Below are 25,305 nucleotides of genomic sequence, written 5' to 3'. Positions count from 1 at the left end.
ATTTTTTGTCTTGCTTTTAGGTAGAAAGGATGAGGGCAGAGAGCCCTTCTTGAATCTGCTGTTTCTCAGTCTTTCAAAATAGTCAATAGGCCAAAGTATTATATTTTGGGATGTTATGTTCTGATCCCCTTCAGGGGTCTTTATGCCACTTATTTTCTGAAATTGTCCTATTTTATTCTATTTTTTGTCTCTCTTGTCTATTTGAATGTAATTCTCCTTGGGATGGATGCATCTTGGAAAGAGGGTATGACTTGGGAGAGACTTATTTTACCACTAAACAATGCCTGGTTCATAGTAGATGCTCAGTCACTACTTAACTCAATGACAAAAAGATATTCATTGAAAAATTACAACTATATTGATCCTTGTGACTGGTATATTTATATTATATTAAAGGTGCATTTTCCTTTACATTCTGTCATTTCCACTTTCTCACTGTTTAATTATAATCAACTCTGGGGTTAACTGCTCTAAATTATTTTTTTTGTAAAGAGGGAGAAAATATACATAAATAAATTTAATTAAACAAGAAAAAAGAAAGAATTTCTTGGCCAAACAATATGACATCTCAATTTTAATGAATGTATTTGATCAGCATTTGCTAGGCATTCATATGTGTCAACTGTTGACTATAACTTGAGAATATAAAAATAAATCAGAAGCAAACCCAGCCAATCGAATGGGACAGGCAGTGAACCAGTAATTCTAGAAACATTGTAGGTGCCTGTTATAAAGTTGTAGGTTGGATTCCTGGGTTGCAGATTCTTAGAAGGAGATGAGAATGTAGGAGTCATAAGCGGAGTCATATTAGGGAGTATTCTTATGACTGGGGAAGAGAAAGGAAGGACATAGGATTAGGAGGCAGAGGGAGAGGTTGCACTGTGATGTGGCCTCAGTGATCTAGCCAGCTCTAATGTCATTTCTGAAGCTCCTTTAGAGTTGTCCCCAATGGTCTGAAGGACCTTATATCGCTGCTCAAGTTGCTGTATGGATGCATCTTGGAAAGAGGGTATTACTTGGGAGATGCTCATATCTGAGGCAATTGCTAAAAAGACCCTGTCTGCTGGTGGCGCTCCCAGAAGCTGGGACAGTAAGTCCTTTATTCCTGGAATGGAACCGGTTAGCTCATCACTGTAGCCACCACACATTAATGGTTATTATATTAGAGACAAAAAGCTATAAAGAATTGTGATGAGAAAAAGCTTAATTTTACCTCTAAAATGTCAAGACAGCTAAAATCTGAATCTTGAAATACAATAAAAAATTATTGAAGTTTATTGGGGTGACATTGGTTAATGAAATTGGATAGGTTTCAAATGTACAATTACATAATACATCATCTGTGTATTGTATTGTGTTCATCACCGGAAGTCAAGTCTCCTTTCATAACCATTTATTTCCCCTTTATCTTCATCTACCTCCTCCCACTTTTTTTTATCCTTGGTAATCGCCATACTGTTGTCTGTGTGTATGAAGGTTGTTTTTTTTTTTTTTTTAGTTAGCTTGTTAGTTAGTTAGTTTGTTTGTTTTTTCTTAATCCCTTACCTTTTCCCCCAGCCCCCAAACTCCCTCTCCTCTGACAGCTATCAGTCTCTTTCCTGGATCTAGGAGTCTGTTTTTATTTTGTTTGTTACTTTAAATTTTGTTGATCAGACTGCTCATATAAGTGAAATCATATGGTATTTGTCTTTCCATGACTGGCTTTTCCATTTGGCATAATACTCTCTAGGTCCATCCAATGCTGTCAAAGATATAAGATTTTCTTCTTTTTTATGCTCAAGTAGTATTCCATTGTGTAAATGTCCCACTTTTTTTAATGCACGCATCTACTGATGGACACTTGGGCTTCTTCCATATTTGTTCACTGCAATGGACATAGGGGTGCTTGTGTTCTTTTGATTTAGTGTTTTGGGTATTTTCAGATATAGTCCCAGAAGTGTGATGGCTGGGTCTGAAGGTAATTTTGTTTTTAATTTTTTAAGGAAACTCCATACTGCTTCCCACAGCAGCTGCACCAGTCGGCATTCCCAACAACAGTGGATGATGGTTCCTTTTTCTGCACATGCTCACTAACATTTGTCATTTGTTGATTTCCTGATGACAGACACTTTGACAGGTGTCAGGTGGTATCTCATTGTGGTTTTAATTTGCGTTTCCCTGATGATTAGTAACATTGAGCATCTGTTTATATGCTCATTGTCCATCTTTATGTTCTTGGAGAAGTGCATATTCAGGTCCTTTGCCCATTTTTCACTATGTAATTTGGTTGTTGAGCTGTATAAGTTTTTTGTAAATTTTGGTCATTAACCCACTTAACAGATATGTCATTGGTGAATATTTTATCCCATTCAGAGGGTTGTTTTTTCATTTTGTTGATGGTTTCCTTTGCTGTGCAAATTTTTTTTAGTTTGATGTAGTCCCATTTCTTTTTTTTTTTTAAAGATTTTATTTATTTACCTTAAGAGGGGAAGGGAAGGAGAGAGGGAGAGAAATATCAATGTATGGTTGCTTCTTGTGAGTCCCCTGCTGGGAACTGGCCTGCAACCCAGGCATGTGCCCTGACTGGGAGTCGAACCGCGATTGTGTGGTTCGCAGGCCTGTGCTTAATTCACTGAGCTACGCCAGCCAGGGCCCATTTCTTTATTTTTCTACTATTTCCCTTGCTCGAGGAGATATATCAGAAAAAATATTGCTATGAGAAATGTCTGAGATTTTACTGTCTATGCTTTCTTTGAGAATTTATGGTTTTTAATCTTACATTTAAGTCTTTATTCCATTTTGAGTTCATTTCTTGTGTACAGTGTAAGAAGGTGGTTTAGTTTCATTTTTTGCACATATCAGACCAATATTCCCAACACCATTTATTGAATGGATTGTCATTACCCTATTGTATGTTTTTACCTCCTTTGTCAATTAGTAATTGAAAATAAAGTTGTGGGTTCATTTTTGGACTTTCTCCTCCATTCTACTGATCCATGTGACTGCTTTTATGCCAGTATAATGCTGTTTTGTTTACTATGACCTTGTAGTATAGTCTGATATCAGGCAGCATGATTCCTCCAACTTTGTTTTTTCTAAAGCTTGCTGTGGTTAGTTTGTATTTCTTCTGCTATATAAATTTTTGAAATATTTTTCTAGTTTTTTTGAGATCTGCCATTGGTATCTTTATAGACATTGCATTTGATCTACAGATTTCTTTGGGCAGTGTGAACACTTTAATGTTGTTAACTCTCCCTATCCATGAACACAGTATATGTTTGCACTTATTTATATCTCCTTCAATTTCTTTTGCCAGTGTCTCATAATTTTCCAAGTACAGGTCTTTTACATCCTTGGTTAAATTTATTCCTATGTATTTTATTCATTCTGAAGCAATTGTGAATGGGACTATTTTCTTAGTTTCCCTTTCTGACAGATCATTATTGGTGTATAAAAAATGCAACTGATTGCCGGATATTTATTTGGATCCTGCTACTTTACTGAATTCATGTATCAGTTCTAGTAGTTTTTAATGAAATCTTTAGGGTTCTCTATATACAGTATTATGTCATTTACAAAAAAATGACAGTTTTACTTCTTTCTTTCCAGTTTGAGTGCTTTATATTTCTTCTGGTCTGATGGCTGTGGCTGGGTCTTCCAGTTCTAGTTCTTGCCTGTTGAGTATGATGTTGGCTGTGGGTCTGTCATATACGGCCTTTATTATGCTGTGGTCTGTTCCCTCTATTCCCACTTTGCTGATTATTTCTTATCATAAACGAATTGTGAATTTTTCAAATGTTTTATTCTTCATCTATTTATATGATCATATGATTTTTATTCTTCATTTTGTTTATATGGTATAGCACATTAATTGATCTTCGGATATTGAACCAAAATTGCATCCTGGGAACAAATCCCATTTGTTCATGGTATATGATCTTTTTAATGTACAACTGAATTTGAATTTGCTAATGGTTCTTCGAGGATTATGGCATCTATGTTCCTCATGGATATTGGCCTATAATTTTTATTTTTTTAATGTTTTTGTCTGCTTTTGGAATCAGAGTAATTCTATCTTTGTAAATAAACTTGGGAGTCTTCTCTCCTCTTAATTTTTTTGGAGAATAAATGCTAATTCTTTGAATATTTGGTAAAATTCACCTGTAAGGCCATCCAGTCCAGGACTTTTGTTTGTTGAGAGTTTCTTTTTTTATTATACTTTCAATTTCATTGGTAATAATTAGTTTGTTCAGATTTTTTGTTCCTTTTTGCTTCATTATTGGAATATTGTATGTTTGTGGAAATTTATACATTTCAGCCAGATTGTACAATTTGTTGGCAAATAGTTGTTTATAGGATTTTTCTGAACATTCTTTGTACTTGTACAGTGTGCGTTGTTACTTCTTTTACTTCTGATTTTATTTATTTGGGTCCTTTGTCTTTTCTTTTTGCTGAGTCTGGTTAAAGGTTTGTCCATCCTGCTTATCTTCTCAAAGAATCAGCTTTTGGTTTCATAGATCTTTTATATTTTTAGACTCGTTTTAAAAAATTTCCACTCTGATCTTGATTATTTCCTTCTTTCTGCTCACTTTAGGCTTTATTGTTCTCAAGTTTTGTTTTTTTTTTTAAGTATGATGTTAGATTGTTTATTTGAGATCTTGCTTGTTTCTTGAGATAGGTCTGTAATGCTTGAATTTCCTTCTTGGGACTGCTTTCCCTTTGCCCCAGGGATTTTGGGGTTGCTGTGTTTTTATGTTTATTTATTTCAAGGTATCTTTTGATTCCTTCCTTGATCTCATTGTTGACTCATTCATTGTTTAATAACATGTTATTTAGTCTCTGTGTCTTTGTGTATATTTTATTACATTACAGTTGCAAGTGAAATTTTTTATGGATTTGATTTTTCATATGTAGCATATAATCACATATAGCTGTAGTTAAATTTTTCTTTTAATGAATCATTAATCAAATAAGATTTTAATTTAGGATAATTAGGATAGAATTTAAATTTAGTTTTATTCTAAATTAAAATCAGAAAAACTTATGTACTGCAACTTTATTTGTTGTATATTCCTATAAGTATGTACAAATTAACAACAATCAAAATAATCATTCCAAGTATTCAACCCACAATTTGATTTTATTTTCAAAATAACCTTCTCCATGTCTACGTTTATGTTTAGACCCTGATCACTTTTACTATCCCCAGATGATATCATGTGTAATAAGATCCTATTCGTACATTCACTGTGTGTGCCCTGTGCTCATATATGACACACTTCTAAACCACGTTCATGTATATTGAATACACGGTGCCTGGCTCACTATTTGTGAATGCTGTTTGGAATCTGTGTCCCGCAGTGGCTAAGCTATATTAAAAGAGTCTGTTTTTATTGTTTGTGAGGAAAGCCAACCCTGTTTCTCACTGGTCTAAAATACATAAAAGTTGAAGAATGTTCTGTTCCTGTATCTAAACCAGCATTAAACTCTTGGTGAAAACAGATAGAGGGACAAAACAGTGAGTCACAGAAAATTTGTGAACAAATTCGTTTTTACCCTAATGCCATGCCTGATTGGTAAACTGCTGTATTAATGAAGGTGGTGATAGGATCAGTCCTCCCTCTGCCCTAAGTATGACTTGGTTCTCTCTAGGTTCTGCTCAAAAGTCACCTTGTTAGTGAAGCCTTCCCTGACTTCCCTATTCACTGTAGCAACCATTAACTACCACCTGCTTTATTTATTTTTTCATAGTGCTTTATCGCTGTCTGGCATGCCGTATATTTCCTTATTAATCAGTTTATTGTTTCTCGTCTGTCACTAAAATATAAGTTTTAGGGAAGCTAAAGTTTTTCTTTGTTTTTTTTCCATTGTTATATTGCTAGCCTTCAGAAGAGGATTTCTCAATATCACGCTACAAATATTTCAGGCTACATACTTCTGTGTTGCAGGGTATTGTTCTGTCCATTGGAGCATATCAGCAGCACCCTTCATGCCTACCTACTAAATACCAGCTGCACCCCACCCCCAATTATTACAACCCAAATCACTCCAGACATTGACGAACATCCTTGAGAACTAGTGATTTAGAACAATGCCTGGCACAAAATGTTTGTTAAGTGAGTGAGCAAACGAATAAAATCAGGGTAGGTGTTTTTATCCAGTCAAAAAAATTTGCCTTCTTGACAATAGCACAGTTACAACAAAAAAATTAAATACAAAGAGGACTTTACCAGTAAAAGTCACCTTTCTATTCAGGGCTTTAAATTCGTCCTCGTTCACTCCTCTTCTTCTGCTGAAGATTTTAAATGAAGACATTTCCAGAAAGATCCACTGATTTAGCTCCTACTTGTTTTGGAGCCACTATGCCAATCACGACAGGGGCCTGTCATTTCAAACCAATTTAAAAAAAAAACAAAACTATTTTTCAAGCCAGGGAAGCTTTGTTGAATTCTCTTTTGTAATCCACTTCTCTACTTTCTGCAGCAATTAACAGTCAGGGAAAATAAATCACACGCCCTTCAAACAAAGATAAAATATTTCCCTGCCCCAGAGTTTGAGCGTTCAAATTCAGAGCAGAGGAGGGTCTGCTCCTTCATATTTCCACTTAATACTTCACTGGCTCCTCGCCAAAACCTGTCTGACACGCAATTACTTTCAACCTACTTCACGGAAGGCCTGCTCCATTCATCTTTCTGGGGGTCGGCTTTCCACTGAAACTGATAAAAGATTTTACCGTGTGAAACTTAAGTCAGTAAGGTTCAGGGTAATGCTAAGCCAAGGTTTTTAGGTTTATAGGGGGCGGACATGAAATGTGTCAGGGAAAGGGATGAAAAAACATTTATAATCATATCTGGGTGTTTGGTACCAATCTGTCTGGAATAAAACCCTAAATAGAATAATGGGTAGTGTTTATACTATATGGTTAAAGGGGGGCAGGTAGCCCAGGCAGAGGATCATCGTCAAATCCAAACTCAATTTTTGACTCTTTTACTTTAGCTAAAAGACTTGACCTTCTCTAGAAATTAGCTTCCTCTTTTATCCAATGAGGTGGAACTGGGTAGACCTTTTCACCTAACCTCCTCTGTCTGCAGCTCCCCATTGTTCCCTATTTCTTTAATGGCACCACTCTGTTAAAAGTCAAAAATCTGAGGGTCAGCTTTGACTTTCCATGTCCTTTACCCCCTACACTGATTGTTCATGCTCATTTTGTCTCCTAAATTTTCCTCGATCTGATTAGTTCCCTCTCTTTTCTTGGCGACTCGACTAAACTTAACTTTCCCTTGCAACTAGACTGCCCATGGTCATGGCCACTTCACTGTCTCCTGTCCTTCAGCCTTCCTTTCCACCCCCTTCCATGAGATCTGTTTCTACAGAACCAAAGTGATCGTAGGAAGAGAATCTGACCCTGTCACTCTTGTTGAAAATGTCCTCATTGCTTTCCTGTTGTTTAAAAAACTCTAGATTTCTAAATTACACCTTCGCAATCTGAATCCTGATCATTTTCCTAGGCTCTCTCCCTTACCACACACTCTTGCATTTGTCCTTCAATCACACTACAGCTTTTTCAAACCTTTTTCACCACAAAGCCTTCAGCGGGCTGCTTCCTCGGCTCAGGGCGCTCTCCCTCCTCCCTGAAAGCTGTTGCTCTTTCAGGTTTCAATGAGGTGTCCCTTCTCCAGCGAGCCTGACCTCAGAGGCTGTGCTATGCTAAGCTTAGATCACAATTTATTGTGTGTTTTTGCACACCAGTTTTAAATATTGATTCATATTTTAAATTTGAAAACAATTTGATTAGAGCTCTTTCTAGAATAATTTTCTCTCCTAATAGAGCAGCATTTTGGCTACTTGATTTTATCAAATCATCTCAAAATCATTAAAGCAGTTTTCATGGAAATATTAATGAATGTGAGTTTAATTAAGTTAAGTAGTTACAGTAAGAAGCGTTACTGGCATAATCATGTCTGCTGTGGAACACAACTAATTCTTGGAAAACATGCAACTTAATCACTAAGTGGATAGCACATAGCTATCAGTTGGAACGTCTTAGAAGGGAATGAAAGTATTGATTTATCCTGTGACTTTAATAACATGTCTTTGCTTCGAGCACACACCTCTCTTAACCATAAGGGCCGCTATTTTATTTGTTACTCTCCATCCAACACAAACCATAGCACCAGCTGAAGCCCAACACAAACTTTTAAAAATTGATGTTACAATAGACGTGAAGTTTCTTTAACGCTAAAAACCATAGAATTTGTAAATTTCAAATTTTGATATTTTGGGTTATTATTTAATTATAAACATATTTGTGGTTGTAATGAAATTATGAATTAGTTCAAGGCCAGATCAGCAAAAATAGATATTTTACATTATATTACACTGTGTGCTCCACAGTCAAGTGGTTTTTCAGGTTGCTCAATAAATAAATGTTGAGTGGTGTGTGCATGCCTGCCTAGTTCTGCAGGTAATGGGGGGGATGGGTGTGAGGGTGGGTGTTGTTAAGCAAGGCATTAAGCCAAATCTTAAGCTCGGTATATGAAAGCTTTAACTCTCTTATTTATTAAGATACTAGCGAGATTTTAATATAATTATAGAAATCAAAATCTGTGATTATTTATTGGTAGTCACTAATAAATAATATCTAGGGAACATGAAATAAGTAAAAAATCTAGAATTTTAAAAATACATAATAATAAGCTCTGTACGTTAGCAGGACTTATATAATATTTTAGTCATCTTCTTGCTCTTTCAGTGAGAAGCACAACATTTACAGTGAATTTCTCAGAAACTTATTCACATTGGTGATTTAGCTTCAGGGTAAATGGGAAAGAATCAGGTTTTTAAAGTTTGGGCGTTAGTATTATGCCAAACAGCATGCAGGAGTGATATCCCCACCTTATCTTAATTCAGCCTGGTATTGAAATGACTTTGTAGAAGTCCTTGCTGTTTTCTGCTTTTTCTTAGAGCAGGTCCAGACCCAAGGAGGGCAATTTTGTGGTGGCTGCTCAGTCTCTCCCCCAACCCTTGGGAATGTTCCAAGGGAAGAAAGAGGAAAAGCAGGTGCAGCCATTCAGAACCAGAGATAGAAAAATGGCAAGTGAATCACGGCCTTAAAAATAAAGACTGACATTTTTGAGAGGTTTCTGTGTGTCAGACACTGCATTAGCAATTTGCATGCTTTTATTTTTCGCTTCTCACCACCTTCCAGCAGTGAGTACTGGTTAAAAGGCAAGTTTAGGGGCCAGACTGGCTCCGGTTTGAATCTGTTTCCTGTGGTGTGACCTTGGGCTTTAATCTCTGTGTATTTCAGGTCCTTTGTGTGTAAATGAAATAGCTACCTTGTAGTGTTTTCATGAAGTTTCCAAGAGCTAATATAAGACCAGCTCAATTGTTTAGTGCACACACAAAGTACTGCAAAATGATAGCTCTTATTATCATCACCATCACTGTTGTTCTTATTCCCCTTCTACAGACGAAGCCGCGTAGTGAAGCCAGATGGTTTGATCATGGTCACAGAGCTGGGGAGTGGCTGGGTCAGAATTAAAGTGCGCATCTGCCTGTCCAGCACGATTACATTACATGTAACACAGTGTCCCCTGGTCATAGCCTAGGCAGTCAGGTGGGGGGAGGAGAGCGCCCAGGCCTCAGAGCTAAGCACACCTGACTTGAACCCCAGCTACCTGAGTACTGTGTGAGTCTCTGGGTAAGTTTTACTTGCATTTGTTGTGTTCAGTTTCCTCATCTCTAAAATTAGAGTCATATCTCATTTTTAGTGTTGTGACAAAGACTACAGATCAGTGATTTTCAACACTTTTCATCTCATGGCACACAAAAACTAACTACTAAAATGCTGTGGCACAACAGAAAATATATTTTTTTGCTCATCTGGCAAAAAAATAGGTATAATTTTGATTCATTCACATCAGATGGCTATTGTTGCCTTGGCTGTTGTCTTTATTTCATTTGACAATCTAAGGGAAAATAGGTCAGTGCCCCTGACTAAATAGTCAGGTATTGCCTATTTTAAAAATTCTTGTGGCATACCCAGTGAAAATCTCTGCTAAAGATGACATATATTTCTTTCTTTAAAAACGTACATAATAGGTACTTGATAATGTTGCTCTTACTATAGGCTATCACAATATATTATAATCACCATAATTGCAGTTGTAGTGTATGATGCTTCAATATGAAAATAATTTTAAGAATATGTGCTTCTATAAGCAAAATGTGGTATACCCATACAATGAAATATTACTCAGCCTTTAAAAGGAAGGAAACTGTCACATGCACACGAGGATGAACCTTGAGAAAAACAGCCAGTCACACAAGGACATATATTCTGATTTCACTTAGGTGACTAAGTACCTAGAGTAGCCGAATTCACAGAGACCAAGAGTGGAATCATGGCTGCCGGAAGCTGGGGAGAAGAGGAAACAGAGTTGGCATCTAATGGCTGTGAAGTTTTTGTTTGCAAAGATGAAAACAGTTTGGAGATGGGTAGTTGTGATGGTTGTACAACAGTGTGAATATACTAAATGCTGATGAACTGTACACTTAAAAATAGCTGACATGGCAAATTTTATATTAGATATATTTTACCACCATAAAAAACAGGGCGGGGGAAAACATATGTTTCTATAAGAGAAAAACATTACCAAAATTACTGAAATTAGAATCATAGTCTTAAGGGCAACTGCTGCTTCTATAGCAACATATTTGATCTTTTTGGTTGAATTCCATCAAGAAGCCACTTGAGCCTTTATGTTTTATAGGAGTGAGAAGGCACGCACGGCTATTCTTATCCACAACATATGTCCCCATTTGCGTTGGCAGGTGAGTATTAATCAATGTGGATACTAACAATGCTGTCAGAAGAGAAATAATATTGTTGTGACACCAAGAGAACATTTTTATTATACACATTACCTTGAAATAACATTTTCCCCAGGAAATTAGATGCGGCAGACATGTGGTGCCTGATAGAAAGACGCCGAGTGAAAGTGCATTAGTCATACGTGCAGCGCACGATCTATAGCCCGCGGCCCATGGGACACAAGGATGTGATTAACTAGGAAGGTCATTCCATCGCCAGAGTAAAATTTGGAACAAAGATGTATTCAGTTATGCTGTTTACTGTATTTATACTTCAACTCCTCGTTTTTAAGCTTTCCTTTCTATGTGATCTTTAAAACTCTCATAAGGCTTCTTTTTTTTTTTTTTAAAGAAGAGAAGGTGTCTTTTTAAAAAATTGTCTTGCACTCCAAACCCAATTCAAAACCATTTTGAATTTTAAAACATGACTTGCTTCTGACATTGGAACTTTCTTCCTCTCTTTTTTCAGCTACTATAATAAGTGTTAAAATTTGGGGAAATATGTAATAGACTCAGAAGGACTTTGTATGTCTGTTGTTCTGTTTGCATCCGTTTCACAGTGTCACTAGGTTCCTATCGATTGAAGTTCTCTTTTATCTCTGGCATTAGGTCTGTCTCTGTAAAATACCAGCTCTAACTCTTCACTCTCCTCTACCTTCCTCAAGTTACATCAGATCCTCTTTTGGGCAGCTAAAGCAATGGCTGGTCTCTGGTCTTCCCTCTCAGCTCCTCCAAGCCCCTGCTTCTTCTTTAGGCACTGTGGTGAATATTTGCCTATCCCTGTTCCCTCCAGAAGCTCTGTTGCTGAAAGCTCTGAGATTTCTAAACTTTTGAGCAGGATCCTGTTATTTATTGAATGTTTTCATCAGGAGTTTGGACGGAAGGAGTCTCTGCCACTGCTTCTTATGTGTCTGGTCATTCACTATCCGGAGATGTTTGGATCCTATGTATTGACCAGAATTCTTACTAGGTACTGCTTTCAGAAAGGTGACAAGGGCTACTTTCTCTTGTATTTGAAAGTGGTAGTCATCTATTCTAAAATATAGAGGGCAATGAAAATCTGTTTCTCTCAGAATTTTTTATATGTTATTTCAATGTCTCCTAGCATCAAATGTTACACATAAGAAATTTAACTGAAGTCCTAGCCTTGCCACCATATTTTCTTTCAGGAAGCTAGTAAGAGTTTCTCTTTATCCATGGAATCTAGACATTTATCCAGAATATGCTTAGGGGTGCTCCTTTTTACATTGTGCTGCCCTTTTTATGTGAAAAACGACTAAGTATTTCAAGGCTAGAAATTCAGTTTCATCAATTATTGCTTTACACATTTTTTATTTCTCTTTACCTGTTCAGGGATCCTTCTTCCTGGATTAACCTTCCATGCGACTTATCTTTCCCTCTTCATTTCTGTCCTACTTCTCTATGAATTTCAATCTCTGTTTGGTATCATTTGCCCTCTGAGCTAGGGACATCCTTTAGAATTACAGCGGATCCTTGAAGAACAGGTTTGAATTATGCAGGTTCACTTATAAGCAGAATTTTTCAATAAAAACCTCTATAACTATTTAATTTTTTATTTATTGATATGAGAGAGGGAAAGAGAGCGAGAGATGCTGTTCCGCTTATTTATGTGCTCACTGGCGACTCTAGTACCTGCTCTGACCCAGGATGGAACCCGCAACCTTGGTGCTTCAGGATGATGCTCTAACCACCGGAGCCACCCAGGCAGGGCCCAAACCTGTATTACCTTTGATTGACGTTTGGAGGGCCGATTGTATGCATTGATCTGCCACATGTATACAGGAACTTTAGCATCCGAAGAATTTAGTCCCACAGGTGTCCTGGAACCAAAGACAGCTAAATTTGGGGGGAGTCAAAACTTACACACAGGTTTCCGACTGCAGGGGTGGTCAGCATCTCTCACCCTCACATTGTTCAAGGGTGGACTGTACTTTTAATGAGGATCTTTTGATAGTAAACTTCTTTTGCTAAAACTGTATTTATTTTCCCATCATTTTTGAGAAAGATTTTCTAGGCATGCAATTGTAAGAGGGTGGCAGTTATGTTCTCTCAGACCTCTGAAGGTAATTATTCATTGGTCTATCCAGTGGCTTCTGTTGAGAAGGCAGGAATGAATCTAATTGTTACTTCTCTGTGGGTAACTTGTCCTTTCTATCACCTAGTCTTAAAATCTTCTATTTATTCTCATTGTATTAAAATTTTAAAATGCTATGTCTGGACATGCTTTTCTAACTTTTTCTATCTTGTTTGGAATCATTATAATTTTTAATTGTGATGATTAATGTCTTTCAAAAATTCTGAGAAATCCTAAGCTATTAATGCTTCAAATACTGCCTTTCTCTTACATTCTCTATTGTACCCTGTAGAACTCCAGTTAAACACGTGTTAGACTTTCTCATTCAGTTCTCTATGTCTCCTAACCTATGGTGCATATTTTACATCTTCACTTCTTGTTATTGCATTCTGTATAATTTATTTGACTCAATTCATTAATTCAGCTTTCAGCTTTGTATAATTTACTATTTTACTCTTCTATTGAGTTTTTATTCCACTGGTTGAAAATTTTAATTATTATGAGTTTTATTTGCCGAAGTTGTATTTTATTTATTTTTTAAATCTACTTGGTCATTTGTATGGCTTCTTGTATCTTGCTTATAATTTCATACCTTTCTTTGTTTCATTAGATGTATTAAGTATATTTTTTAATATCTGTCTAATAACTGCAATTTCTTAAGACTTTGTGGGTATAATTGTGCTATATCTTGTCCATGTCTGTCTCATGACACCTCCTTTCTTTGTGTGTTTTAGGACATTGTGTGTGTGTGTGATCTCATAAACCTTGTACTCTATCTGTGGAAATTATTTGAAGACTGAGTGGAAGTTCTATTTTATTTTACTAAGTTTTGTTCTTAATTTACTTTTGGTTTATTGCATTTTCCTACTTTCCTATTTTACTTCTTTAGTTCGAGTCTTACATCATTAATTTTCAGCCTGGCTTTGCTTCTTATGTATAAATTTAAGGCTAAATTTTCTATAAGAAATGCTTTAGCTACATTTCGTATGTATGTAATATTTTTCTTCAGACTAAATATCTTCTATTTATGTGAATTCTTCTATGCCCCATTAATTATTTAGAAGCTTTTTCCAAAACAATGAGCCTTTATATTTTATTTTTGTTATTTATTTCTAATGTAATGATATTTAGTTGTGACTCATATACTGATTCTTTGAAAGATTTTAATAGTTTGTATTTATTCTATTTTTCCATTACTATTTATCACCTTCATACCCTCTTCCATCTCACCCACCCCTTCCCACAATCACCACATTGTTGTCCGTGTCCATGAGACTGTTTTCTTTTTTCCTTGATCCCTCCCCAACCCCCCGTCCCCAAAGCTGTCTGCCTGTTCTCTATGACTGTGTATCTGGCTAGTTCAGGTTGTTGATTAGACTCCAATGATTGAAATCATATGGTATTTGTCTTTCTCTGACTGGCTTATTTCTCTTAACATAATGTTCTCCATGTCCATCCACACTGCCACAAAGGGTAAATCTTTCTTCTTTCTCCTGGCTGAGTGGTATTCCATTGTGTAAATGTACAAACGCTGTCTAATCCTGATAGGCCCTTTGGATGATGCCAACTCTTGGCTATTGTAAATAATGCTGCAATGAATATAGGAGTGCATACATTCTTTTGAATTATTGTTTCAAGTTTCTCGTTTGGATAAATTCCCAGAAGTGAAGTCACTGGTTCATAAAGCAGTTCCATTATTAATTTTTTGAGGTATCTCCATACTGCTTTCCACAGTGGCTGCACCAGTCTGCATTCCCACCAACAGTGCAGGAGGGTTTCCGTTTCTCTACATCCTCTCCAGCATTTTTTGTTTTTTGATTTATGTGATCATGGACATTCTGATAGCTGTGAGGTGATATCTCATTTGCAATTCTCTCATGATTAGAGATATTGACCATCTTTTCATGTCTATTGGCCATCTGTATGTCCTTTTTGGAGAAGCATATATCCAGGTATTTTGCCCATTTTTTTACTTGGATTGTTTGTTGTTTTGGTGTTGAGTTATATATGTTTTTTATAAATTTTGGATATTAACTTCTTATTAGATATGTCATAGGCAGATATGTTCTCCCATTCAGTGTTGTCTTTTCATTTTATTGATGATTTCCTTTGTTGTGCAAAAACTTTTTAGTTTGATATANCCTTTTTGGAGAAGCATATATCCAGGTATTTTGCCCATTTTTTTACTTGGATTGTTTGTTGTTTTGGTGTTGAGTTATATATGTTTTTTATAAATTTTGGATATTAACTTCTTATTAGATATGTCATAGGCAAATATGTTCTCCCATTCAGTGTTGTCTTTTCATTTTATTGATGATTTCCTTTGTTGTGCAAAAACTTTTTAGTTTGATATAGTCAAATTTATTTATTTTTTCTTTTGTTTCCCTGGCCTGGGGAGACATATCTGATTAAAAAAATTGTTATGAATAGTGTCTGAGATTTTGCTGCCTATGTTTTCTTTTAGGATTTTTATTGTTTGGATCTAACATTTAATTTTTTAATCTATTTTGAATTTATTCTTGTGTGTGGTATAAGAAGGTGGTCTAGTTTTATTTTTCTGCTCACATCTGTCCAATTTTCTCAACACCATTTATTGAATAAACTATCTTCAGCCCACCATAGGTGCTTGCTTCCTCTTTTGAATATTAATTGACTATAAAGGTGTGGGTTTATTTCTTGGTTCCCTGTTCTGTTCTACAGATCCATGTGTCTGTTTTTATGCCAGTCCCAGATTCTTTTGATTACTACAGCCTTATAGTGTAGTTTGATATTAGGTAGCATGATTCCTCCAACTTTGTTCTTTTTCACAGGATCGTTGTTGCTATGCAGGGCCTTTTGTCATTCCATATACATTTTTTTGAAATATTTGTTCTGATTCTGTGAAATATGTCATTGGAATCTTAATAGAGATTACACTGAATGTATAGATTGTTTTGGGTAGTATGGATATTTTAATGATGTTAATTCTTCTTACCTATGAACAGGGTATCTGCTTCCACTTATTTGTATCTTCTTCAATTTTTTTCTTTAGTGTCATATTTTTCAAGTACAGGTTTTAAAAATTCTTAGTTAATTTTATTCTTAGGCATTTTATTTTTTAAAAGCAATTGTAAATGGGATTGTTTTCTTGATTTCCCTTTCTGTTAGTTCATTATTAGCATTTAAAATGCAACTGATTTCTAGATATTAATTCTATATGCTACTACTTTACTGAATTCATTTATCAGTTCTAGCAGTTTCTTGGTAGAATCTTTGTGGTTCTCTATGAACAGTATCATGTCATCTGCAAATAAAGACAATTGTACTTTTTCTTTCCAGTTTGGATGCCCTTTATTTCTTTTTCTGGTCTGATTGCTGTGGCTAGGATTTCCAGTACTATGTTGAAGAGAGAGGTGAAAGCAGACATCCCTATATTTTTCCCAATTTTAAGGGGAATGCTTGTAGTTTTTGCTCACTGCGTATGATGCTGACGGTGGTTTTGTCATGCATGGCCTTTATTATTTTGAGAAATGTTCCCTGTATTCCCACTTTGCTGAGAGTTTTGATAATAAATGGGTGGTAAATTTTATAAAACACTTTTTCTTCATCTACTGATATGATCATGTAGTTTTGTTCTTTATTCTGTTTATGTGGTATATCACATTTATTGATTTGCAAATATTATAACAACCTTGTATACGCAGAATAAATCCCGCTATATTATGATATATGATGTTTTTGATGCATTGCTGTATTTGATTTGCTAATATTTTGTTGGGGATTTTAGCATCTATGTTCATCAGGAATACTGGCCTATACTTTTCTGTCTTTGTAGTGTCTTTGTTTTGATAGTAGGATAATACTGGCCTCATAAAATGAGCTTGGGAGTCTTCCCTCCTCTTGAAGGTTTTCAATAGTTTGAGAAAATAGGTCTTAGTTCTTCTTGGAATGTTTCGTATAAATCATCTGTGAAGCTATCCGGTCCAGGGCTTCTGTTTTTTGGAGTTTTTTTTTTAAATTACTGTTTAATTCCACTAGTTGTAATTTGCCTATTCAAATTATCTGATTCTTCCTGATTTAGTTTTGGAAGATTGTATGTTTCTAGGCACTTATCCATGTTGTCCAGTTTGTTAGCAAATTGTTGTTTGTAATATATTTTTTAAAAATCTGTTGTATTTCTTTGGTGCCAGTTGTTATTCCTCCTCTTTCATTTCTGCTTTTACTTATTTAGGTCCTCTCTTTTTTTTTTTCAGATGAATCTGGTTAAAGTTTTGTCAATCTTGTTATCTTCTTAGAAAGCCAGCTTAGATTCATTCAACTGTTGTATTGTTTTTTAGTTTCTATTTCATTTATTTTTGCTCTGATCTTTATTATTTCCTTCCTTCTACTCACTTTGGGCATTGATTTTATTCTTTTCCAGTTGTTTACTTGAGTTTTTTTTGTTTCTTGAGATAGACCTGTAATGCTATGAATTTCCCTTTTAGGATTGCTTTCCCAGTGTCCCACAGATTTCGGATTATTGTGTTCTCAGTTTGATTTTTCTCAAGATACTTATTGATTTCTTCCTTGGTCTCATTATTAATTCATTCATTGTTGAATAATATGTTATTAAGCTCCTATGTCTTTGTGTATTTTTCAGTTCAGTATTTTTCTGCTTGTGATTGATTTCTACTTTCCTAGCATTATATCAGAGAAGATGCTTGATATAATTTCAATCCTCTTAAATTTATTAAGACTTGTTTTGTGTCCCAACATGTGGTATATCCTAGAAAACATTCCATGTGTACTTAAAAATATGTATATTCTATTGTTTAGGGTAAAGTGCTCTGAAGATGTCAATTAAATCCATTGGATCTAGTGCATTATTTAAGGCCATCATCATCTCTTTGTTGGTTTTCTGTCAGAAAGTACTATCTATTGAAGATAAGGGGGTATTAAAATCCCCACTATGATTATATTTCTGTCAATCTTCCCCTTTATGTCCATCAAGATTTGCTTTACATATTTAGGTGCTCCTATGTTGAGTGCATACATGTTTACTAGGGCTATATCCTTTTGTTGGATTTTTCCCTTTATCATTTTGTAGTGTCCTTTGTCTCTTGTTATAGCCTCAGTCTTAGAGTATATTTTGTTGGATATAAATATTGCTACCTCAGCTTTTGTTTTTCTTTTCATTTTCATGAATTTGTTTTTCCATTCCTTTACTTTTAGTCTGTGTGAATCTTTTGTTATGGAGTGGTCTCTTGAAGACAGTGTATGTGTATGTGTGCATGTATCTCTCTCTCTCTCTCTCTATATATATATATGCATATATATATATATCTTGTTTTCTTATTTTTTCAGCTAACCTATATTTTTTGATTGGAGCATTTAAGCCATTTACATTTAAAGTGATTATTGATAGATACAGATTTATTGCCATGTTATTTTTTAATTATTTTTGTTTTTTTTTTCCATTTTCTTTTCTTCTTCTTAAAACAAGCCCTTTAACACTTGTTGGAATACTGATTTTGTGGTAACAAACTTATTTAGCTTCCACCAACCTGCCATCATCTTGGATCCCTGATTTTTTGAAATTTTATGGCCCAAAATATTCTCATAAATGTTACATGTTTTTTAAAAAGAAGGTGAAATCTCTAACTTTGAGTGCCAATTTTTATATGTTATATGTACAATTGAATTATTGCATAATTACAGATGATTTGTTAAATTCTGCTTACAACTCTTACTTTTTGTTTCACTTGTTTGAAACATGTTATTCAACACACAGAATTTTTCTCTCTTCTGCATTGACAATTTATTATTATATATTGTCCACTTTTACTTTTGCCTTGAAGTTGATTTTGTCTGATACAAAAAGCTTCCCACATTTTTTAAAAAATTTATATTTGCTTAGTATGTATTTTTTACTTTTCACTTTAAAACTTTCTATGCATTTATGTTCACTTACTTGTAAATAGCACATAGCTTTTATTTAATTTAGTTTGGTAATCTGGTCATTTAATTTATTATGATTACTCAATATATTTGTATCTACTACCTAGTATTTGTTCCTCTCTTTTCATTTTTTTCTTCTTTTGAATTGCTTCCTCCCCTTCATTATATTTTTGTCTGTATTGATTTTGAAAATTTGTATACTTTTTAAAAAAATTTTTATGGTTGACCTTAACATTTTAACATGCATTCTTCATTTTAAAACATCAAACGTTCATCAATGCCTTTACCTTCTCTGCCACGCTACAAAGATGCTTGAAAGTTTAAATTGCTTACAGACCTCCGCAAGGTCTCCCAAGCTGCCCACTCTTCCAGTCCACTTAACTCCTCTCCTCCTCTTTCCCCCTGTACCTCACACCTCAGCCACACTGGCCTCTTTCCTGATCCTTGAACAGGCCACACACACTCTCATCTTAAAGCTTTCCACCAGCTGGTTCTTCTGCAAGACTTTTCCTCACATTTCAAGTCTGTTTAGCTTGAGGACTTCCCTGTCATTTAAATTGCTCTCCTTTTGAGCATGTCCTAGTAGCACCCACAGCTCTACTTTTTTCCATACCACTCACTTATCACCTGTTAGTACACAAAATAACATTTATTTTGTTTATGTTCTTATTCCCCCACAGGAATTTAAGTTCCACGAGGAACAGTATTTGTTATTCATGTTTTTAAACTGCTGTAGTCCCAGCCCCTACAACACTCTGAGGCTCATAGGAAGCCCTTAATAATGATTTGTTCCATGTTCAGTGAATTCAGTTCCCAATCCCATAGGAGAGCCAATTAGTGTCCCAGAATTAGTAAGCCTCCACCTGCCCTTTTTTCTATTACCACCCAGAGACATGGCTGAGACAGACAATTTTTTTAATGTCTCTCCCTTTGGAACATTATTTTTACTAGTTCACCTTTCCCTGGGTGTGTTTTCTTTCCTGCTCCTCTCTTAGGCTCTTACTCTAATAGGCTCCTTGACACTTAGACATCTTGCCCAGGTCATGTCTCTACCAGGTCCTGTCTCTACCAGGTCCTGTCTCCGCATTGCAGGCACAGGAAGTTCCCATCTCCCTAGTCTACCAGTGTCTGCTGAAGCCTCCAGAAACATTGGTGGTTTCAGCTTCACTTCATTACGTGGACTACATTCAGAGCCTGCTACCTGCCCTCAGAGGATTTCGTGCACATTTTTTGAAGGCTCATCATTCCTTGAATTTTTTTCAAAATGCTTTATCTGGCATTTTTATATGTCTCTGGATCTCTATCAGGCAGGTTAAGATTCCTTTCTCATGACTCATGAAATATACCTTGAGTGGCCTGCCTTCTTTCACAGCGGGGATTCCTTCTGTTCACTGCGGTCACTGCCACGGCCCTTGGAGACACTGCCACAGCTGGAACTGCCACTCCGGCTGTTGTGTGGCTGCTCAGGACATTATTAACCTAAATTCAAGGTGCTAATGCATCAAACCACAAGGAGTGCCTGGTTTATTGTTTATCTAATTGAAAACTTTGTCCAACCCTGCACTGATATTCTAAGTGTGATTTTTTTTTTTGGCCTGTATAGGGATCCAAAACATTGAGCAAAAACAAAAAACTATATTGAAGGGAAAAGTCCAACTGGCAATCTCTTCAATGTGTGGGGATATTAGCTTCCTGTTACTGCTATAACAAATCACCACAATTCAGTGTTTAAAACCACACAAATCTATTATCTCATGGTTTCCATAGGTCAGAAGCCTAGAGGGCTTGGCTGGGACTCTGTTTAGAGTCTCACTCGCAGAAAGCAAAGTGTCGGTTGAATCAAAGTGCCATTGTGCTCCTTTCTAGAGGATCAGGGGGGAGAATCCATTCCTCACTTTTTCTGGCTGTTGGAACCTACTTCCTTGCTGGCTGGCAGCCAAAGGCTGCTCTCAGCTTCCAAAGGCTTCTCGTGTTCCGTGGCTCTTAGCTTCCTTCCTCTGCCTTCACAACAAAAAAATGGTGGGTTCAGTCCCTCTCACTTTTCATCTTTCCTGTTCTCTGCTGTCCCCTTCCTCTTTTAAGGGCTCATGTGATCAGATTGGGTCCCCTTGGATGACACAGAATAATCTCCCCACCTCAGAGTCTATAACCCTAACCACACTGACAGTCTGTTTTGCCATGTGAGGTGACAGTCACCAGTCTGAGGATCAGAATGTGGACATCCTTAAGGGGGAAGGGCAATGATTCTGCCTACCACAGCGATCAAGAATTCCAGTTACAGAAACCAGAGAAAGCACATCAGTACTAGAAATGAATCAGGACCATTAATGTCCAGCATGTGGACCCCTGATGTTCAGAAATTGGTTCCCAAGCAGTCTCTCGTGTAAGGCGTAAGTGATTGGAGAGACTGCCGAGATCCAGGAGTCGGACAAGTGGCTGAGGCCTAAGAGGCAGGATACGGTGTTGACAAAGCGGTCTCAGCCTAAAGGCCACTGGAGGCTTTCAGGACCACCTTCCTGCAAAGATGTCTTCAGGCTTCATTTTCAGGATGAAAAGTTGGCCTTTTCTTTTCTTTGCTTGTCTTTTTTTTTTGCTCTGCTGGAAATGCATCATTGTTTATTTAAAACTGAGAAGGTTCCTGTTATTTTGTTATTTGTTAGAAAACAGTATTTGCTTTATGAATTCCTTCTCCACTGCCTATTGTGGTGTAATTTACATATAATACAATTCACCCATTTGCATGTAGAGTTTGAATTTTGTAATTGTACTCAGTGGTGTAAACAGCACCACAATCAACACACAGGAGTGTTTCTAACACTCTAGGTTTTCTCACGATTCTGCCGTCAGCTCTGACCCCCAGCCCCAGACAGCCGCTGATCTAATTTTTTCACTGGGGCTTTATCTTAGATTTAAATTTTAGTTTATATTTGTTTCAGGTAGACAGCCTAGTGGTTAGCCAATTAGAAAATTTACAAATTGATCTCCCTGGTAATTCTAGTGCCCACCTGGCACCATGCATACTTCTTATAATATTATTAACCATATGGCCTATACTGCATTCTACAATCCTGTGACTATTTTGTAACTTCTTACTCTCGTCACCTTTTTCACTCATCAGTTTGTTCACTGTATCTATGAGTTTGTTTCTGTTTTTTGTTGTTGTTGTTGTTCATTTGTTTGTTCTTTAGTTTCCATATATAAGTGTAACCATATAACGGGTTGCTCCTGTATCTTGGCCATTATAAGTAACACTGCAATGAACATAGAGATGTATATATCTTTTCAAATTAGTATTTTGCATCTCTTTGGATATACAGGAGTGAGCAAAAATAGGTTTAGAGTTGTGAGTACACAAAACACGGTTTATTCTTGTATTACTACTTATTTATTAATTGTATTATTTATTTCTATTATTTGTCTTCTTATTGTTATTTTGTATCTGTACTTACGATTTTTCTTGTAGGTAATGATGGCTGGTAATTTAACTTACTTTTGTCCACCTGTGTAGACGTAGAAGTAGTCTGTCCCAGAAGTAGCATTGCTGGATCATAAGGCATTTCTATTTTTAATTTTTTGAGTAATCTCCACACTGTTTACCACAGTAGTGGCACTGATTTACAATCCCACCAGCTGTGTACAGGATTCCCTTTCTTTCAAGTCCCTTCCGGCATTTGTTTGTTGATTTATTGACAATACTATTCTGACAGGTGTCAGGTATTATCTCATTGTGGCTTTAACCTGCACTTCTCTGATAATTATTGACATCGAGCAGCTTTCCTACATCCCTTGGCCATTGTATGTCTGCTTTGAAGAAGTGTTGATTCAAGTCTCCTGCTCATTTATAAATAGGATTGTTGGGGGGGATTGTTGTGTTGTATGTCTTCTTTGTAAATTTTGAATATATCTTTTTCCATTCAGTAAATAGTTGTTTTGTTTCATCGATGGTTTCCTTTGCTGTGCAAAAACTTTAGTTTGATGTGGTCACATTTGGTTTTTGTTTTTTTTGTTTGTTTGTTTCCCTTGCCCAAGGAGATTAGATATTAGAAAAAAGCATATTAGTAAGAGCAATATCAGAGAGTTTTCTATGTTTTCTTCTAGGAGGTTTACAATTTCAGGTCTTACATTTAGTCTTTATTCTATTTTGAGTTCATTCTTGTATATGGTAAAAGAAGGTGGTTGTTTCATTTTTTTTTCACTTGTATTTGTTCAGTTTTCCCAACACCATTTAATGAATAGACTTTCTTACCCCATTGCATATTCTTGCCTCTTTGTTTTATATTAATTAATCATGTATACATGGGCTTATTTCTGGCCTCTCTATTTTTTTCTATTGATCATGTGTCATGCAGATATAATGCCATTTGATTCCTATAGCCTTGTCGTATAGTTTGATATTAGGTAGGATGATACTTCCAACATCGATCTTTCTCAATTGCTATGGCTCTTCAAAGTCTTTTGTGGTTTCATATAAATTTTTGAATAAATTGTTCTATTTCATGGAAAATGCCATTGATATTTGGACAAGGACTTCAGTGAATCTATAAATAGCTTTGGGAAATATGGACATTTTAACAATGTTAATTCTTTTGTCCATAAGCATAACATACGCTTTTATTTATTTCTATTCTCTTCAATTTCTTCCTTGAGTGTCCTATATGTTTCTGAGTACTAATTTTTTGACACTTTGGGTAAGTTTAATCTGAAGTATTTTATTTTATTTTTGACGTGAGTTTAAGTGAGATTATTTTCTTAATTGCTCTTTCTAATAGTCTATTGTTGGTGTATAAAAATGCAACCAATTTCTGAATATTATTTGTATCCTGTTTAATTTTTATCAGTTCTTAATGTTCTGTATATACAGAAGCATGTCATGTATAAATAATGACAATTGTACTTCTTCCTTTCTAATTTGGGTGCCTTTTATTGGTTTTTCTTGTCTAATTGCTGTGACCAGGACATTCAATACTATATTGACAAAAATGATGAAAGTAGAAAACCTCTTCTTATTCCTTGAAGAAAACAATTTTATATTTTCTTAATTAAGGATGATGTTAAATTTAGGTTTTTCTTATACGGCCTTTACAATATTATGTTCTTCCCCCTCCATAGCCACTTTGCCAGGAGTTTTTTATTGTAATGGATGTTGGATTTTATCGAAGGTTTTTTCAACATCCACTTATATGATTATATGATTTCTATCTTTCATTTTGTTTATGTGGTTTGTGGATATTGAACCAGCCTTGCATCTCAGGAATAAATCCCACTTGATCATGGTGTATGCTCTTTGTAATGTGTTGCTGAATTATAGGCCAATCACAAATATTGGCCTATAATTTTTTGTAATGTCTTTGCCTGGTTTTGAAATCAGAGTAATTCTGGCTTTGCAAAATGAACTTGGGAACCTTCCCTTTTCTTGAATTTGTTGGAATAGCTTGAGAAAGATAGCTGTTAATTCTTCTCTGAATGTTTGGTAAAATTCACCTGTGAAGCTATCTGGTCTAGGACTTTGGATAGTTGAGAGGTTTTTTTTTTAAATTACTATTTCTATTTCATTGGTAGTAATCAGTGTGTTCAGATTTTGTTTCTTCCAGATTTAGTCTTGTAATATTGTATGTTTCTAGGAATTTATCATCTCTTCCTGATTTTCCAATTTGTTGGCACATCAGAGTTTGTAGTATTTTCTTAAAATCCTTTGTATTTCTATGGTGTCAGTTGACACTTCTCTTTCATTTCTGATTTTATTTACTTAGTCCTCTTTCTTTTCTTCTTGATGAGTCTGGTTAACAGTTTGTCAATTTTGTTTACTTTTTCAAAGAACCAGTTCTTTGTTTCATAGATCTTTCATAATTTTTTAGCATCTACTTCATTTATTCCCACTCTGATCTTTATTATTTCCTTCCTTCTACCTACTCTGGGCCTTGTTTGCTGTTTTTATCTAGTTCCTTTAAGTCCAAAGGTATATTAGGTATTTGAATTTTTTCTTGTTTTCTGAGGTCAGCCTATTGCTGAGAATTTTTCCTCTTAAGACCACTTTTGTGTGTCCCATTGATTTTGGATTGTTGTGTGTTCATTTTCATTTGTCTCAATGTAGCTTTTGATTTCTTCCTTGATTGAATTATTAATTCACTCATTAGTTAATAGCATGTTATTTACATTTTTTCCATGTGCCCCTGTTCACAATACAGACCAGACAAAGGGCCTCGGCTGAGGTGTATATGGGGTGGGTTTACTCTGCCTCCTCTTCCTGTACAGTGTAAGAACACAGCCTGTGGTACATACTGGGAGGTCAGTTAATAGCATGTTATTTAGCATCCAGGTGTTTGTGTGCTTTTCCATTTTCTTCTTGTAATTGCTTTCTAGTTTTATACAATTGTGGTTGGAGGAGATGCTTCATATAATTTCAAACTTTTTAAGTTTAATGAGATTTATTTTGTGTCTTA

General features: G+C 35.6%; 1 protein-coding gene and 1 non-coding gene across 2 annotated transcripts in view; one reads left to right on the top strand and one right to left on the bottom strand.

The window, feature by feature from the left end:
• Positions 1-25,305, top strand: part of ARHGEF38 (Rho guanine nucleotide exchange factor 38) — a 136,515-nt gene that overhangs the window by 11,454 nt on the left and 99,756 nt on the right. The gene's annotated exons all lie outside the window — the stretch shown is intronic.
• On the bottom strand, positions 25,026-25,153 carry LOC118977199 (small nucleolar RNA SNORA51). The gene has a single exon (XR_005064477.1). It is a non-coding gene; the product is annotated as a small nucleolar RNA SNORA51 (small nucleolar RNA).

Source organism: Sturnira hondurensis, unplaced genomic scaffold (genome assembly GCF_014824575.4).
Source record: "Sturnira hondurensis isolate 20B ecotype Veracruz unplaced genomic scaffold, ASM1482457v3 Scaffold0021214, whole genome shotgun sequence".
NCBI lineage: Eukaryota > Metazoa > Chordata > Mammalia > Chiroptera > Phyllostomidae > Sturnira > Sturnira hondurensis.
This window is presented reverse-complemented; position numbering and strand designations above follow the sequence as displayed.